At 35.2% G+C, this 18,609-nt stretch overlaps 1 protein-coding gene across 4 annotated transcripts in view; it reads left to right on the forward strand.

The window, feature by feature from the left end:
- The window catches only part of CTNND2 (catenin delta 2), a 924,458-nt gene that overhangs the window by 217,900 nt on the left and 687,949 nt on the right, over positions 1 to 18,609 (forward strand). The window lies entirely within an intron of this gene.

Below are 18,609 nucleotides of genomic sequence, written 5' to 3' on the forward strand. Positions count from 1 at the left end.
CTCAGATCTGGTCAATATGGTTTAAATTGAATTGCTCTTCCTCAGATCTTGAACTTACTTAGTCCTAATTATGATCTGGGGGCCATACATGAATCAAAAACCTCACTCTTGAGCCAATGCCTGGGGCACTTCACTTTTCCTTTCTGTGGTTCTGAGTTAGGGTCTGTGTTGATCAATGATAGAGCCTCCAACTAACATCAAATTATATGTGTATGTGTATTTTATATATTTTATAGATATGTATTATATATTTTCAGTTTTGTGTCTCATTATCTCTCTATCTGAAGTTATGAATAATGTTCTGCCTAAAGTATCACTTCACTTTTAATGTAAACATCAGCTAAATTCCTAATATTGAATAAGTAAATCAGCATGCTAATATCAAGTGGAATTCTTGATGCTTTTGGCTCAAGGCTATTACAAAAGTTCCAGAACAATAAAACCCAGCCTTCAGAATAAGATTTTAAAATATGAGAAAAAGAAGATTAGACTGAATTTCCAAATGTAAAGCAACAGCATTCCAAGTTAATTTTAACTCATAAAACGAAAGCATCTGCATAATAATTTACTGCTATTTGAAATAAGTCTTTGCTCAACATTGAAGCAGCTTTAAAAAAAAGGGGGGGGGAGACTGCAAAGTCACAAACATGCATTTGTAATACAGTGGCATTTATATCTGTATCTCTCTGTAAATAGTGAGAGCTATATCTATAAATAGAGAGATAAATATAGATAACTACAGGCAGTAAAGATCAACAGCAACTATCTTCTGCTCTCCTGCTGCTTCCTACCTCGGTGGGAAAATCAGATTGATCCTACCTATGGGCTGTGTAAATTCCAGACTTTCTGGAAAATTGGGAAGAAGTGAGGTGTTCCCAAAACAGAAGTCCTAGGTTTCCTGATTGTATAACCTATGATTATTGAAGTAATCAACTAAAACGTTAGAGAAAATTCAGCTTTCTTTGCATCCCAGATTTGTGGATTTATCAGTTTTATAGAAATCTGATTCTCTCAAATTGAAGAGAAGAAGAATTCATTCACTTTACATTACAAAAGAGTAGTTAAGACTTTCAGTGCTTTCCTCCTTTTGTAATGCAATAGCTGGCCCAGCAATAGTCTCTGTCTCTGCTGCTTAGATGCAAAAGAGAACAATTTCAATAATGAGCCACAATTAGCTCTATTTTATGATTGCATTACAGTGCACTTTTATTTTTACTCAAACATATTCCTCCAACTTAATCTGGGAAAAACTCTGTTTATTTTGTAATCTCTGACTATTGAAATAAATCCATCTCTGAAAATTCTTTATAAAACTTCCTCTCTGAAGGGTAGGGTGATCTTTCTCGGCAAAAGTAGTTCTTTTGTCCATTTCTTTAAAAAAGTTTGTCCTTTTCTTAAAGTACTTGTTCCATTCTATGCCTCTAAGGGACACCTTACCCTCTGGGCTGATAAAAGCCCATTGATTTCTAGAATGTTCTTCAAAGACAGCAGTAGACCGGGGTGCATAGGTAAGCCAGTATAGTGAGGATCAGATTTCAGTCTCTACCTCTCCCTCCATTTGCTTTTTTGGCAGTGCACAAACTGTGCAGCTGGACCTGGAGGCTATAATTTTATCTCGGATTGCAATTTGTGTACATGCCTGTGTCTCCCAAAACTTTAGGTTTGAGACCTACCTCTCATCTTTCATCTCCATCCTTCTATAGTACAAATTCAGTGTTTGAAGTAAATTTAATAATCATATGATCACTGCATACAGGTTTGGAGACGAGCTCAGATCTTTGGAGATTGTTTATGTTTCTTTGCTCATGATACATGAGATTTTTAAGTAGTGATTATCTAAAAGAATATGCTACATTTTGTTTTCTTCTGACAAATTTCAGCTGTTACATCTTCAGCATGACATCCTATTTGTGAAACACTGGGGGTAACTGGTCCATTTGGAAGGACAGAGCAAAGGGATTCTACCAAGATCAGGCAGTGAGGTTGAGAGGTTGACTGCCAAGAGTCCTCTGGTCACTTAGCTGGTCCTTGAATACTCTTTTTACTCGGTTCTCAATTTCATATCAGTATTAAGATGGAGAAAAGAAAAAATTGATACTTTTTATTTAACATATGTATACTTATAAAAATCTTCTGTTATCGAATGTTAAAACTATCCAGGTAATAGCCATGTGATATCACATATAGCATTAAAATGTAAAACCGAATTACAACACCGGAAATGAAAGAAACCCCTTGGGACGCCTGGGTGGCTCAGGGTTGAGCGCCTGCCTTGGGCCCAGGGCGTGATCCTGGAGTCCAGGGCTCAAGTCCCACATTGGGCTCCCTGCACGGAGCCTGCTTCTCCCCCTGCCTGTGTCTCTGCCTCTCTCTCTGTGTCTCTCATGAATAAATAAATAAAAGTCTTTTAAAAAGTAAAAAAGAAAGAAAGCCCTTATATCATTTAGTCTACTTTCCCCTCAAGTGAAATACCAAAAGATATCAACATTGTGTTTGTGAAAATGTAATAAGAATTACACACAGATCTCAGGAAATCTGTGTTTATTAAGTGACTGTCTTTATGCTATGCAGAGTAATCTCTATCAACGTATACAGTCATCTAGCTGTCATTATCCCAAGTCCAACAATGAAGTAACTTGGAATAGCTTGCTGACCATCTCATAGCAGCTGAGTGGTGAAGCTGAGATTCACAGGCTAAGGTCCCAGCCAGTCCACATACTCGTTATCATCCCTGTGAGCTACAGAATTTCACTATTGAGCCCTAGACTAAATTGCAATAGGCACGGTCAGATATGTAAACTCAAGGATGACATTAGTTATTCAGAGGAAATCTGGTTAAGGTTCTTAATTTCCAGTTCACCCTCACACTTATCATCTAAAGAGTCTTAGGAGATGTCAAACAGAAACATTTCAGTGATTTCTCATCCATGGGAACCATTCCTTTAACTGGGGTTTTTCCTTCAAAGCAAAGATTTCACAATGCAATTAATTTGCTTCCCACCCACAATTACATATTTAATCCTACAGTGAAGAACGACTTCATACTTCATTCCCTGAACAAGATCTTTGGAGCAGTTCATTCGGTGGAGAATGGGAAACCAAGTTGTCATTTCCAGTTTTGCCTGATAAGTGTCCATAGGGGGAAATAGCAAGTCAAGTGAATTAGAGCTGATAATTTGGTTGAGAATGATCTCAGCCATCTGAGACCAGGGAAATGGGCAAATGTTTTTCAGTGATAATTTTTTTAATTCATTCATGAGTTTATGTTATGAAATTTAAGGGATGTTATCCATTTTTATTTTTTAAATGTTTCCCTGACACAGTCAGTCCTGAGAATTCTTTTTTTTTTATTTTTCTCAAAGTATGACAAAGAAGTGATCATTTTTTCAAACACTGTTTTGATAATGATACATACATAAGTATTTGATAGACATATGACATTTCAAATAAAGATATTAATGTTAACAACCAATCTCTATTATTAAGGAAGAGCATTTTCATTAGCAGCTTCAACTGAGGCCAGATTTCAATGAATTTCAAGACTAAACATTTTTAATTAACTACTCTGTCTCTTTGAAATATGTTGGCAGCTAATGGAATTTGAAGAAGGAATGGCATCTGGTCTTGAGATGGTTTTTACCTTCTTGGCTCACTAAGAAATGCTTCTCTGGAGTGCTGCCAATCAAATCGTTTCTACCATCATTAAAATTAATTCCACAAACTAATATAATTCAAGGACATAATAACATTAAGTTATTTAATGTTATTAGCCATGAGTGTAGTGATAAAATAAAGAAAGAGTACTTTTACATATTATTGTTCTACATATCTAATATCTTATAATTATATTCTTATTCCTTGTTGGTCAAATTCTGACTCCTTTTTGGATTATTTTATTAGAAATAATCTTTGACTTATACAGATTCTTTGAATTGAGTATACATGTTTTAAGACATTGTACAACTTTAAAATTTGGCTTTTTTATTCTCCCACTTCTTTTTTTTTAATATTTTTTTTATTTATTCATGAAAGACACAGAGAGAGGCAGAGACATAGGGAGAGGGAGTAGCAGGCTCCCTGCAGGGAGCCCAATGTGGGACTCGATCCCAGGACCTCAGGATCACAACCTGAGCCAAAGACAGATGCTCAACTGCTGAGGCATCCCAGTTCTCCATTTCTAAATGTGACACTAGAATGTAATATTTGGGGATGATAATTAATTAAGAGGAATTTTTATCTTGTCTTAATTGAAAATACATTTTATGCATATACATATGTAATGTTAATCTGTGGTTTTAGGAGCACATCATATTTCAATGTTTTTTCTGATTGTCCTTGTAAAGAAAATGACTATTTTATTTTCCAGGGATATCTTCTGGTCATATTTTCACCCTACCTGTTAAGCAACTTATTTGTTAATTTCACTCTGTTTTCCATTGCATATATTGACAGGCTGTCCATATTAAAATATCAGTTGCAAATAGGAATGGAACTGCAAGTTCAAGTTGGATATTTTCACTTTACTGGGAAAATGTGATTCTCTTTTCATTATAGATTAATCCACAGAGTCTTAGGGTAGTGGAGAACACTAGAATAGCCTATTTTTTAAGCTTATATATATTTCAAATCAATTATGTAGACACATTTTCTACAATGTCTGATATTTCATGATCAGAAAGTCCAAGTGCATGGAAGACCATGTTCAAGGACTTGGGGAGTAATGTGTTTGAGTCTTGCCTTAATTGAGAACCAGATTTGAGGCATTTCTTTAAGATGAAAATCTTAAAAATAGCTAAGTACCATTTGGTGCCTTCTTCACTCCTATAATTCCCTTTAACTCATGCCTTAATAAAATCTTGACATAATGCTCTTGAGTCTTCCTTCTCAAATGAGTCCAGACTGGAAATATTTTGGCTCATTTATTTGTTTGGTGATGGCTTTTATCTAAGCAATTGTCTAATAATCATGTTTAGGGTTGTAGAGTGAATTAAAATAAAAGCCTTAATTTGCTTTTCTTGTTATCTACATCAGTTAGAAGGAGTTACTTTTTGCTCTGAACTTATTTCTGTCTCCAAAAGGTAATAAGAAGAAAAAGTATGGTTTTCTTTTCACCCTCTGAACTATAAATCTAAAATTCTATCTTATTTGTGTTTCTAATCAGAAGGAAGTAATTGCTTTCTAAAGAGGGGGAAACAGCTCTCTTTCCAGTTTTAGTATCCATAATGAATGACTTTCTTAATGGCCCAGCAAAGAAAAGTTTGCCGGCAAATTTAGATATATACTTTTATAAAACCCTCCTGTTTGTATAGTTTTCAAAACACGTAAAAATATTTTGAAGTGGGAAAGTTGGACCCGTGGTCCAAGATGGCCACATGGGAAGACCCTGAACTCCCCTCCACCATGGATATGCTAAATTTACAGCTACATATGGAATAGTTCCTGCTGAAAAATAGTTGAAAACTAGCTGAACAGCTTCCACAATAAGGGATAAAAAAGACCACATGAAGACAGGAGAAAAAGGGATGTGGTCTTGCCAAAACCCCCACCCCTATGCAGTGACACACAATAGAGAGGGATCTCATGAATCCTGAACTTCTCCTTAAAGAATGAAGGGTTTATACCCTACATCAGCCAGGTACCCCAGCTCTTGAGATATGCATGGGAGAGTTGAGGCCCCCAAAACATGTGTTTTTGGAAACCAATGGGGCTTACGTCCATGGGTTTTGGGGGTCTGTGGGGATCAGTGGTACTCCTTTTTAAGGGTGTTCATATGGACTCACTTTTCCCAGGACCCAGCACAAAGGCAGCAGTTTGAGAGGTGACTGGATTATATCTAAAGGATTTTCATTTACTAATCTGAAAACAGCTATGTGAGGGGCTTTCTTCAGAGAAAGAGGTGCTGGTGAGTGTCAGTTTTGCATTCTTCCTTCACCTTTCTAGCACATATGGGTGGGCATGGACAGAGACTTGCTGTCCCTCTCCCAACACTTTTCTACATGGCCAGAGCTGAGGAAGTACCCACCTCTAGTGTGCATCATGAGCCTTGCTAGGACAGGCTTCAGGTTTCCCACACATCCAGATGCTACTGAGGTACTCTAAAGAAATGTGGGCAGGGAGATGCCATGTTTGTGCTCTACCTTGGCCTCACCACGTTCACTGGTACCTCCCAGAAAGAGGTTTATACACTTGTCCAAAGCCCTGATTCTTGTTACTGTCTCCCAGGCTACACACGCAGATCTGGTCTGGCAGTCAGAAGCATCTGCAATTGCGGTTCCATAGGACTGGTTTTATTTACATACCTTAAAAGCTCCCACCTGAGGATCTGGCTTCCAGTCAGCCTGAAATTAGGTGCTGACTGAGGCCACTCACTTTGGAACGCTGACAGGTCCTTGCATACCCACAACAATTGAGCCCTATCAAACATAAATCAAACTACTTAGAGAGTCACAAAGATTGAAGAGAAAACCAAGAGCTAGGCCAAGGTAGAACAATAAGGTTCATCTCCTACACAAGGCCATTTCTTCAAGACTGGGAGAGGGAGCTATTTCACCTAATACACAAAGCAAACACAGAGTCAGACAAAATGAAGAAACAAAGGAATAGGTTTCAAATGAAAGAATAAGACAAAACTTATAAAAAGACCTTAATGAAACAGAGATAAGTAATCTACCTTTCAAAAAGTTCAAAGTAATGGTCAAAAGGTACTCACTGAACTCAAGAGAAGAATGGATTAAAAAATAGGGATAACTTCAGCAAGGAGATAAAAACTGTAAGAAAGTACCAAACAGAAGTCACAGAGATGAAAAGTGCAATAGCTACACAGAAAAAGAGACTAGCAGGGTTAAACAGCAGATTAGATAAAGCAGAAGAGTAGATCTGTGACCTGGAAGACAGGGCAGTGGAACTCACCCAAGCAGAACAGCAAGAAGATAAAAATGATCATAAAAAGTGAAGATAGTTTAAGAGACCAAGAACAGACCAGCAGAGTAACATTCTCATTCTAGGGGTTGCAGAAGAAGAGAGAGAGAAGGGAACCAGCAACTTATTTGAAGAAATATTGGTTTAAAACATTCTCATTCTGGGGAAGGAAACAGACATCCAGGTTTAGGAAGCACAAGTGAGTTCCAAATAAGATGAACCCAAACAGATCCACACTAAGATACTTTATAATTGTATGTATTATAATTAAAATGTCAAAATTTAAGTATGAAGATAAATTCTTGAAAAAAGCAAGAAGAGGAAAAACAACTTGTTATGTATAAGGGAAGCCCACTAAGAAGACTGGCAACTGATTTTTCAGCAGGAACTTTGCAGGCTAAAAAAGAGTGGCATGACATAGTCAAAATTCTGAAGGTAAAAAAGAAAAACAAAACAAAAACAAACTTCCAAACAAGAATACTCTACCTGGCAAAGCTGTTATTCAGAATTGAAGGAGAGTTAAAGAGTTTTCCATACGAGCAGAACCAAAAGCAGTTCATCACCCACTAAACTGGTCTTACAGGAAATGTTAAAAGGACTTTTTTTTTAAGCAGAAAAGAAAAGGTACTAACTGATAAACATGTAAAAATAAAAATCTCACTAGTAAAGCTGAATGTATAGTAGAGGTAGTAGATCAACCACTTATAAAGTTGGTATAAAGGTTAAACAGGAAAAGTAGTAAAATTGGCTACAATATTAGTTAAGTAATACACAAAAGTAATAGTTGCAAAATATGACATTAAAAGCAAACATGCTGGGAAGGGAGTAAAAAAAGTAGAGGTTTCAGAATTTATTCAAGTTTAAGCTGTTATCAGCTTACACTCTTCTGTTTTAGATACATATTATAGGCTGTTATATGTAAACCTCATGGTAACCACAAAGCAGAAACTTATCACAAAAGGTGATGGGAAATGAAGCTAAGCATTATAGTAATGAAGGTCTTTAGGGACATCTGGGTGGCTCAGTGGTTGAGCTCTGCCTTTGGCTCAGGTCGTGATCCCAAGGTCCTGGGATCAAGTCCTGCATCGGGCTCCCCATAGGGAGCCTGCTTCTCCCTCTGCCTGTGCCTCTGCCTCTCTCTCTCTCTGTGTGTGTTTCTCATGAGTAAATAAATAAAATACTTTTAAAAATAAAGAAAGAAGATCATCAATCCACAAGGGAAGAGAGGAAGAGAAAAAGAAAAGAACAGAGAATCATTTATGTAGAACTAAACAAACAGGCAGAAAACACAAAATGGAAATAAGCACATACCTATTAATAACTACTTTAAATATAAGTAGACTATATTCTCCAGTCAAAAGACAGAGTGACCTAATGGATAGAAAATCAAGATCCATCTATATGTTGCCTACAAGTAACATAGTTCAGATCTAAGTATACACAAAGACTGAAGGTGAAGGGATGAAAAATGTTATTCCATGCAAATGGAAGCATACAGAAAGCCGGTATAGCTATTTGTGTGTGAAATAAAGTAGACTTTTGAACAAAGACTATAATAAAAGACAAAGACATTACGTAATCATAAAGGGGTCAATGCAAGAAGATAAGACATTTGTAAATATTTATGCATGTAACATAGGAATACCTAAATCTATAACACAAATTTTAACACAGTTAAAGAGAAATAGACAACAATACTATAATAATAGTAGGAGAATTTAACACCCAATTTACATCACTGGCTAAATCAGGCAGAAAATCAATAGGGAATATCTCCCTTAAGTGACACATTAAATGAGATGGACTTAAGAGATACATACAGAACATTCCATACAAAAACAGTAGAATATGCATTCTTCTCAAGTGCACATGTAACATTCCAGGATAGATCATATGTTAGGCCACAAAACAAGTCTAAATACATTTAAGAAGATTGAAATGTTTTCAAGCCTCTTTTTCTTTTAACAAAATAGCGTGAAACTAGAAATTAATTACTAGAAGAAAACTGGAAACAGTCACAAATATGTGGAGATTAAACAATACACCATTGAACAACCAATGTGTCATGAAGGGATCAATGAGAAATTTAAAAATACCTTAAGAAAAAGGAAAATGGAAATACATTAATCTAAAATCTATAGGACACAGAGAAAAGCAGTTCTAAGAGGGAAGTTCATAGCTATACAGACCTACTTCAAGAATCAAGAAAAATCCCAAATGAACAATCTAGCTTTATACTTAAATGAACTACTAGTAAAAGAAAAACAAATGAAGCCCATAGTTAATAGAAGGAATGACAGAATAAATATCAGAATGGAAATAATAAAATAGAAATGAAAAAATAGTAGAAAAGACAATGAAATGAAGAGCCGGTTCTCTGAAAGTATAAAAAAATTGACAAACCTTTACTGCAACCCACCATTAAAAAAAAGAAAAAAGAAGAAGAAGAAGAAGACTCAAATAAGATATGAGTGGAGAATTTACAACTGATACTACAGAAATACAAATGATCATAAGAGGCTACTGTAAACAATTATATGCCAACAAACTGGATAACAGAAATAAATGGATAGATTCTGGAAACATAAAATCTTCCACAACTGAATCATGAAGAAATAGAAAATCTGAATAGTGCAAATACTAGGAAGGAGATTGATCTCTAATCAAAAATTTCCCAACAAACAAAAAATCTAGCACCAGGAGGCTTCACTGGTGAATCCCAGCAAATATTCAAAAAAACTTTATACCATCCTTCTCAAACCCTTCCAAAAAAATTAAAGAGTAGGTAATGCTCCCATACTCATTTTATGAGTCCAGCCTGATACCAAATGTAGAGGACACCGTTTGTGTACACATAAAAAAAATCACAAGCCAGTATGCCTGATAACCATAGATGTAAAAATCCTAAACAAAATATTAGCAAACCAAATTCGACAATACTTCAAAAAGGATCATACACTGTGATCAAGTGAAATTTATAGCAGCAATCCAAGGATGGTTTGACATCAGCATCTATCAGTAATCTGCCACATTAACAAAATGAAGGATTAAAAAAAGTGATCATTTCAATAGATGCAGAAAAAAATATGTGACAAAATTTACCATCCATATATGATGAAAAGACATTCACCAAAGTGAGTATTGAAGGATCTCAGCATGACAAAGGCCATGCATAAGAACGCCACAGTGAACATCATAATCACTGGTGGTCAGGAACATAAAATCAAGAACAAGACAAGGATGCCACTGTTGACACTTTTTCAACACAGTATTGGAAGTCTTAGCCATGGCAATTAGACAAGAAACAAATAAAAGTCATCCAACTTGAAAAAAGAAAAAAGAAGTAGTAAAACTGCCAGTATTTGCAGATGGCATGATACTACATAGTCTGGAATACTTCTCAGATATAAAAAGGATGAAATCTCACTATTTGCAACAACATGGATGGACCTTGAGGGCATAATGCTAAATGAAATAGACAGGGAATGACAAATAACCATGTGATTTCACTTGTATGTGGAATCTAAAATTACAAAACAAATGACTAAATGAAACAAACAAATCTCATAGATAAAACAGTTTGTGGTTACATGATGATGGATGATAACTAGACTTCCGATGTTCACTTTGTAGTGTATACAAGTATTAAATTATGTCTAAGATGTCTCCCAAGTAATGCTTAGGATTTGTGTGGCTAATTAAAGATTTTCCTTGCCTTTTTCTAGTACTCTTTTCAGATCTGTTCATTTCTTACTCCTTGCTATAATTATAATCAATTTTTTAAAAACTATTGATTTCCTAATAACTTTTTAATTAAATTTTCTTTGGTTTGGGGGGGAAATCCCAAGATGAGAATACTTGTATTTCTATCCCTAAGAGTTTGTATTTCAGATAAAATAGACTGATTTCTACGTTTACCTCTTGTTTATTTATATATATATATAAAAAATAAATTAACATATATATTATATATAAAATAAATTAACATATATATTATATGTAAAATAAAATAACTTATATATATTATATATTTATATATAATATATATAATAAAATATATATATATGGTAAAAGTTGTCATTGTCAGCAAATAAAAGTTATTTAAATAATTCTTCAACCGTGATTATACATGTGATTCTGGAATTCTGCTTCTGGCCATAAAGAAGTAATTGGTAGAAGAGACGCTTATGGCATGAACACCTGTAACACTGAACAAGTATATGAGGCTGCAGTTTTCAGGCTTTGCACAGCATGCTCTGCAGGACTTGATTCTTGAAAGAAAAGAAGCATATGAGGTGAGATGCCTATTTGTCCCAGCTTTCTGCTGGTAGTTAGTAATAAATTTACCCATGCATCTACGATGTGGCCCAGTGATTCTATTCCTAGATATTTACCCAAGAGAAATGGAAACATATGTCTAAAAAGATAGTGACACTAATATGTCATAGTAACTTTATAATAATAGCCCCTGGTTGAAAATAAGAAAAATACCTCTGATAGATAAACACATAGTGGTAAAGCCATAGAATGGAGTATTGCCCATCAAATAAACATTAACATTCCTTTGAAACATAAAATGACATGAATGAATCTCAAAAAGTCATTTTGCTCAGCCAAAGATCATGGACCCAATTTATTTATAATTCCATTGTATAAAGTTTGAAAGGAAGCATAATTATACTGTAGTGACAGAAATTAGATAGTAGTTGAGGGTTGTATGCAAAGGAGCATGAGGTACTTCTAGAGATGATAGAAATGTTCTCTATCTTGATTCAAGTGTGAATTATGTAGTTGTATAAATTTAACAACTGATCGAATTGTATACTTACAATATGTGCATTTCATTTTAGGGAAATTTTATCTCAAATTTTCAAAGACAAATCTAGTTCAGTAAATTCAGTATGACCTGGAAAAAACAAGGAAATCATAAAAAATAACTTTGAACTCCCTTTCTCTGCATTTTTGTCTTACTCTTTTTGATTTTATTTCTCCGATTTAAATTTTGCCAGCCTTACAAGCCCACTTCAGATGGCCTCTCTGGGAATTACCTGAGATCTCGATGTGTGCATTCATGTAATTCAGAAATTATTGTCCCTTACAGCTGTTTGTGTGAGTGATATATTTGCAATTTATAAATGTACACTACTGGGATCCCTGGGTGGCGCAGCGGTTTAGCGCCTGCCTTTGGCCCAGGGCGCGATCCTGGAGACCCAGGATCGAATCCCACATCAGGCTCCCGGTGCATGGAGCCTGCTTCTCCCTCTGCCTGTGTCTCTGCCTCTCTCTCTCTCTGTGTGACTATCATAAATAAATGAAAAAAAATTTTAAATGTACACTACTTAAGGCACATAATATACCTGTTCATTCAAGAAAAATAATTAAACCAAACATTGTACTCAGAGCTGTAGAAATTAAGAAGAAAAGATACTGTCTCAGTCTTTAAGGCTGTTTTCGTTTTGAATGAAATCTATTCAGTGAATGAATCTATTACTAGAATTTAATCCTCAATGTTTGTTTGACAAATATGGAAGTATTACCTATGATACTTAAAAAAATGTTCCTAGGCATTAAGAATAACAAAGGGGGCGACTGGGTGGCTCAGTGTTTGAGTGTCAGCCATCCGCTATAGGTCATGATTCTGGGGTCCTGGGATGGAGTCCCATATCAAGCTTCCCGTGGGAAGCCTGCTTCTCCCTCTGCTTATCTCCCTGCCTCTCATGTGTCTCTCATGTGTCTCTCATGAATAAATGAATAAAATAATTTTTTAAAAAAGAATAACAAAGAACTTACACATCTCAACACCCAAACTCCCAATTTGATTGAAAAGTGGGCAGGCGACCTGAATAGACATTTTTCCAAGGAAGACATACAGATGGCCAACATGCACATGAAAAGATGCTCAACATCACTAATCATCAGGGGAATGCAAATTAAAGCCACAATTAGATATTACCTCACTACCTGTCAGAATGGCTAAAATCATAAAGACAAGAAACAAGTATTGGCAAGGATGTGGAGAAAAAGGAACCCTTGTGCTTTGTTTGTAAGAATGTAAATTGGTGCAGCCACTGTGAAAAACAGTGGAAGTTCTTAAAAAAATGAAAAATAGAAATCTCACGTGATCTAATAATTACACTACTAGGTATCTACTGAAAGAAAATAAAAACACTAATTCAAAAAGATATATGCACCTCTGTGTTTATTGCAGCATTATTTATGGTATTTACAATAGCTATGATATGGAGGCAACTCAAGTGTCCATCAATAGATAAATATATATCACATCTTTATACATTCATCTATTGATGAATTATAATGGAATTTTAATGGAGGATTATACAGCTGTAAAAGGTATGAGATCTTGTCATTTGCAACAACATGGAAGGACCTAGAGAGACTAAGTGAAATATGTCAGATAGCAAAAGACAAATACCATATGATTTACTTGCATGTGGAATCTAAAAAACAAAACAAATGCATAAACAAACCAAAAGCAGAATCAGACCTATAAATACAGAGAACAAATTGGTGGTTGCTAGATAAAGAAGGAGTTAGGGATAGGTAAGATAGGTGACCGAGATGCAGGCTTCCACCTAGGAAATAAAAGGTTCATCAAGAGTAAAGTCAATGATATTGTAATAGGGTTATATGGTGACAGACTGTAGCTATGCTTGTGGTGAGCATAGTATAGAGATGTTGAATCACTATGTTGTACATCTGAATCTAATGTAACATTCCGTGTCAACTATACTCAAAAATTTTCTAAAAAGAATAACAATGATATCTAATAAAATATGACTCATGACTTTAAGGCTCTCAGAGATAATGTGCAAGTCAAACAACTAAATAAATAACTTATAAAATCTAGACAAGTATCAATTGCTACATAAGATTAAAAGCAGCAGAATGGGAGAATGTCCTGGTCCGGGTAGATGGGTGGGGGGCACCTTGTTTGAGCCCTTACAACCTTAATGCCCTTACAGTACTGCTGAGATTCCTTTGGAAATGATGAGCACTGGTGTTAATACTATATGTTGGCAAATTGAATTTAAATAAAAGAAAATAAAAAGTGTAAAAAAAAATGATAACTGCAGATGGTTCAAGCTAATACCTGTGAGAAAAGTGTTTCTGGCTAGAGGACATATGGAAAGATCCCCAAGGAAAACAAAGTGTGATACATAAGGAATGGAAAATTTAGTTCAGTTCTAGTAAGGCTAAACCGTGGGGTGAGAGCTAAAATTGGAACAAAATACTGAGTCAAAATCAATGAGAATAAACAAACATTACAGAAAGAGACATATAGAAAAGTCCTAAAACTTCAAGCCCCTGCAGAAGAAATGATGGTCATAACCAAAACTTCATTTGGCCTTCACATGCCTTAAGCTTGATATCTTGGAGGGGCTACTACACCCATTTGGGGAGAATCTCCTGAACAGGCATCACAAGTCCTTTTTCTCTTTTTCCCTGATCTGGTTCTTGTTCTAGTCCTGGAGGGATTTACTAGCTGGTGCTCTGGGGTAATATACATGCTAACACTCGAAAGCTATAATGCACTAGCAAATTGGAGAATCGTACCTGGATATCTGTAGTCCACACCTAAGCTGCTTCTATGGGAATTAAGGATCCATTCTAATAGCATGTACTATATTAAGAATATTTGCAAAAAATAGCCTACTCTTTATGCTGAAATGAATTTTTAAAACATTTTATTAAAATGTTAAATGATTCCTAAATGCTCATCATTTCATATCTAATTATTATAAATCGCTAAGGTTTTTTTGCTTATCCTTATAAAGTAAATAAAATGTGACTTGTTTTTATTACACAAGACCTTTTATAAAATTTCAATTTTTATACTTGTTTTTGAAACACAGCATCCAATAATGCCAAATGTCAGGAAATATATTCATATGGCGCAGTGTAAGATTTTAATTCACTAATTTGTCACTTCCTCCCGTCCGCAATCAGCCATCATTCATGGAGAGTTTACAAGCTAAGTGCATGAAGCCAGAGGGCTTAAGTGACTTCAAGACTTTGACTGTAATGTTTTTAGGAACTTGACCCAGATGAAGGATGTCAGGTTTTTTCAGTTTAGTGAATTTCCCACTGAATACATCAATACAGAATAGAATAGGGAGAGAGGAAATAAGGACTCTCCAATAATGGATTTTTTTTGTTGTTGATTGTCAGTAAGTTGACTTGACTCCTAATCCAGTCTAGAATGGCAAATAAATTCAGGATGTTTCATCACCGTCAAGCTACTGTAATATCCATGATGTTCAGACAAGCTTTTCTTTTTTATTTAAGATTTTATTTATTTATGAGAGACACAGAGAGACAGAGAGAGAGAGAGAGAGAGAGGCAGAGACACAGGCAGAGGGAGAAGCAGGCTCCGTGCAGGGAGCCCGAGGTGGGACTTGATCCCGAGTCTCCAGGATCACGCCCAGGGCTGAAGGCGGGGCGAAAACGGCTGAGCCACCTGGGCTGCCCAGACAAGCTTTACCTAATGCATATTTATTTATTTCTTCTTTTTTGCTATTGATCTTGACCTTCACTTCGGCCATTATATTGTCATCTGTGGAAGGTTTGTTAGACCAATTTCATGTAGTGAAGACTTGTGTCAGTGTGAACACCCATAGCCAGACATACAAGTTATTTTCAGTAAATATGTGTCATTTTCACTTGATGAAAAGAGCATAGTAAGTTTCATAATCTTTATAAAACTTGAGGAAAAAAAAACTTGAAGAGGAATGTTACTACAATTTGTGGCTATAGACCAGAAAATAAGGGATGGATAATGATTTTTTGAAAAAATAAAATTTTACTTTGATAAAAATAAACAACATTCTCCTGGATGATAATTCTGAGAAGATGATTTTCAACTACTTTAAAGAGAATTCTAAATATCTTTATAACACGTGTCATGGAGTTAATAAGAAACAACCCAGGTTTTTATGTCACTTAAAATATAAAGCATTAAATTTATGAGTATTTGAATTTTATGTGCAAGAAGCTTATCAGAGGACTTTTAAAAAATATTTTAACTAGTATGCCAATGAAAATAAAGGCATTTAAAATGTACTTGTGAAAAAATATACTAATCTGAAAAATGGCTTTTTGTATTGTCAGCCTTTAGACTGTCACCGTGTGTGAATAAATGTCAGAATCACAAACACTATTTTAATTATTGCCAAAATCAGAGACAATTTAAAATTAAAACACACCATAATTTTATGTACCACTAAGAGAGGCAGGATGAAAGGAAGAAAGAAGGAAGGAAGAAGAAAAAGAAGGAAAGAGGGAAGTGGGATACGAGGGAGAGGGGAAGGAAAGTAGAAGAGAGAAAGAAAAGAAAGAAAGAAAAAGAAAGAAAATAGACTAGGGCACAGAAATTTTTTGTTACTTTTCAAAATTTTATATCTATTGGAAAAATTCTCTTAGACTCATCTAGATACACATTTTTCATATGTTGTGCAGTATTTAAAAAATGGAAGTTATTATTGCATATTCTTTAAAAAAAAGTCCAAGTTCAGTAAGTTGGTTAAATATTCCCAAAACTTTTCCACAATCTTTCTCCTCTGACTCACTTTTGATGCTGTGTCATCAGCATCTCTGCTTTGTGCATACTACTATCCTCAGTGACATAGAAGTAGTGAGGGCTCAGAATCTTTCTAAGAAGCATTTTTACAGTGCCCCTGTGATAGTCTTCTGAGCTGTTGCAGTCTTCTGATTCTGCAAGTTTTGTTTTCTTGATCTCACCAGAATATGTCACTGGAAGGTTTTCAGACAACAGCCAGAACTGCTGTTTCTTCCTCAAAATCCTTTAAGAGTGCATTTGAGTGAAACAGGGGGGCCACTTGCCAACATATGCAGGACTTGAGAATAGCACCATGACCACCATCTACGGAAAAGGGATTGTCAAGAAGCTACTGGCTATAAGATGCATTCTGATTTTGAAGATGTTAAAATGTGGAAAAGTGTGCATCTCAGAATTATTGGAATGAACTACTCATTTTTCTTTTTGTCACTATGATTATATATTTAAATTCGGAGATGGTCATAGTTCATCTTAGGAGGCTCTACTTTAACATTCTTCAGTAGGAGAGAGGTGGAAGGCTTTTCCATCTGTAGGTTTCCACAGTTCATAGGTCAATAGGAGTACAAATTATCTTTTGAAATGGGGAGCTGGTGACTTCATTGGCCATTAGAGCACAATGTAGGTTTGGAAAAACCTCTGTGGTGACTGAGACAGGGAATCCAGAAAACAAAACGACTTTAACAAGTACTCTGAAGACCAAAAATGGGATTATGTAGTGGCTCTCATCCACATTAGTATGGAAGATTTCTGTGGCAGTGCTCAGCAGAGTATAGAAGCAGAGATGATGTAGGGTTGACTAATCAAAGGTGGTGGTTTTAGCCAGCAAGGGTTGAAGGAAAGTCTGAAGTCCCACACTGCTCTTACTTTCTTGAATGTTTTATATACAGCAAACCGTAACATTCCAAACAGAATTATGGGAATAGTGGAGACATAAAACTACTTATTGATTATATTTCTGTGTAACATGTATATGGATTAACACTGAACAAGCATACATAAATATAGATTAAAAAGATCCAGATTCATCTTGCTTGAGGTGTTCGTCTTTTTTGACCGTAATACTCTTCTGCCAATTTATAGATGTTTGTTTTTTCTGTAATTATACCTGTGTTTTAACATCCTGAAAAAGATTTGGAATGAAATGATTCAGAGACATTATAAAACTAAAATGATTTTTAAAAATTAAATCAAAGAGGAACCTGCTACAGGTACTAAACTTTCAATGCTGCTACAAAAAATAAGCAAAGATCATCGACTCAGTACCTCACATATTGAAAACCAAATGAATGTGTGTCATCATTGAAAGGAAGAAAAACACCAAAAAAACAGAAACTTAGAAACCTTGGAGCCACATTAGCAGCCATTTTCAATGACTGAAACCACAAGTGTGTATAATGTTTACCTCCTGGGTAAACATACATGAAATGTATGTAAGCTACTTAGGGTTGCTTCTAGTTCATTTGGACTGATCCCATTTGATTCCTAAGCCCTCAATGAAAATAATCAATGGATATAGCAAAGCTTTCTGCCATTTGAATTGTGATTTATTTCAATAAAAAAATTTGTGACCTTGAGCTGAACGATGCATGTCTTTCTTAGAAGTGCCTATTAGTATAATTTATTATGAAATGCTTTTAAGTGAATTTGGAAGGATTGATCATGACAGATAAGAGGTATAAACCCTTCCTCACACTTCTTTTGTTTACAAGTATGAATTGTGCTTGAATAGTACGGCAAACAGAATTCTACTGGGTGATATGTAGCTGTTTTCTCAATTGAACAGGTAGTTCTATTTTGCAAGATGTAGGGGCGAATTATGGCATTCTTTCATAATCAAAAGTCCAGTAAGTGTCTGAATATAAGTGCCTAGTGTTTCATTAACATGTTAGACATTACCCACCTGAACACAAAAATGAAAACAAAAACAAAATAGCAGAAGCTGTCTTATCAGAGCCATCCTCACTGAAGTGGAAATTAAGATAGGTAGGTCTAATGCAGAATCTAGTTAAAACTGTTCAGGAAAAAAAAAGATTGCTCAGGAATTGCCAACCAAAATGTTTTTAAATAACATAAAATGATAAATTTTGGATATT

Source organism: Canis lupus, chromosome 34 (assembly GCF_003254725.2).
Source record: "Canis lupus dingo isolate Sandy chromosome 34, ASM325472v2, whole genome shotgun sequence".
NCBI classification, from domain to species: Eukaryota; Metazoa; Chordata; class Mammalia; order Carnivora; family Canidae; genus Canis; species Canis lupus.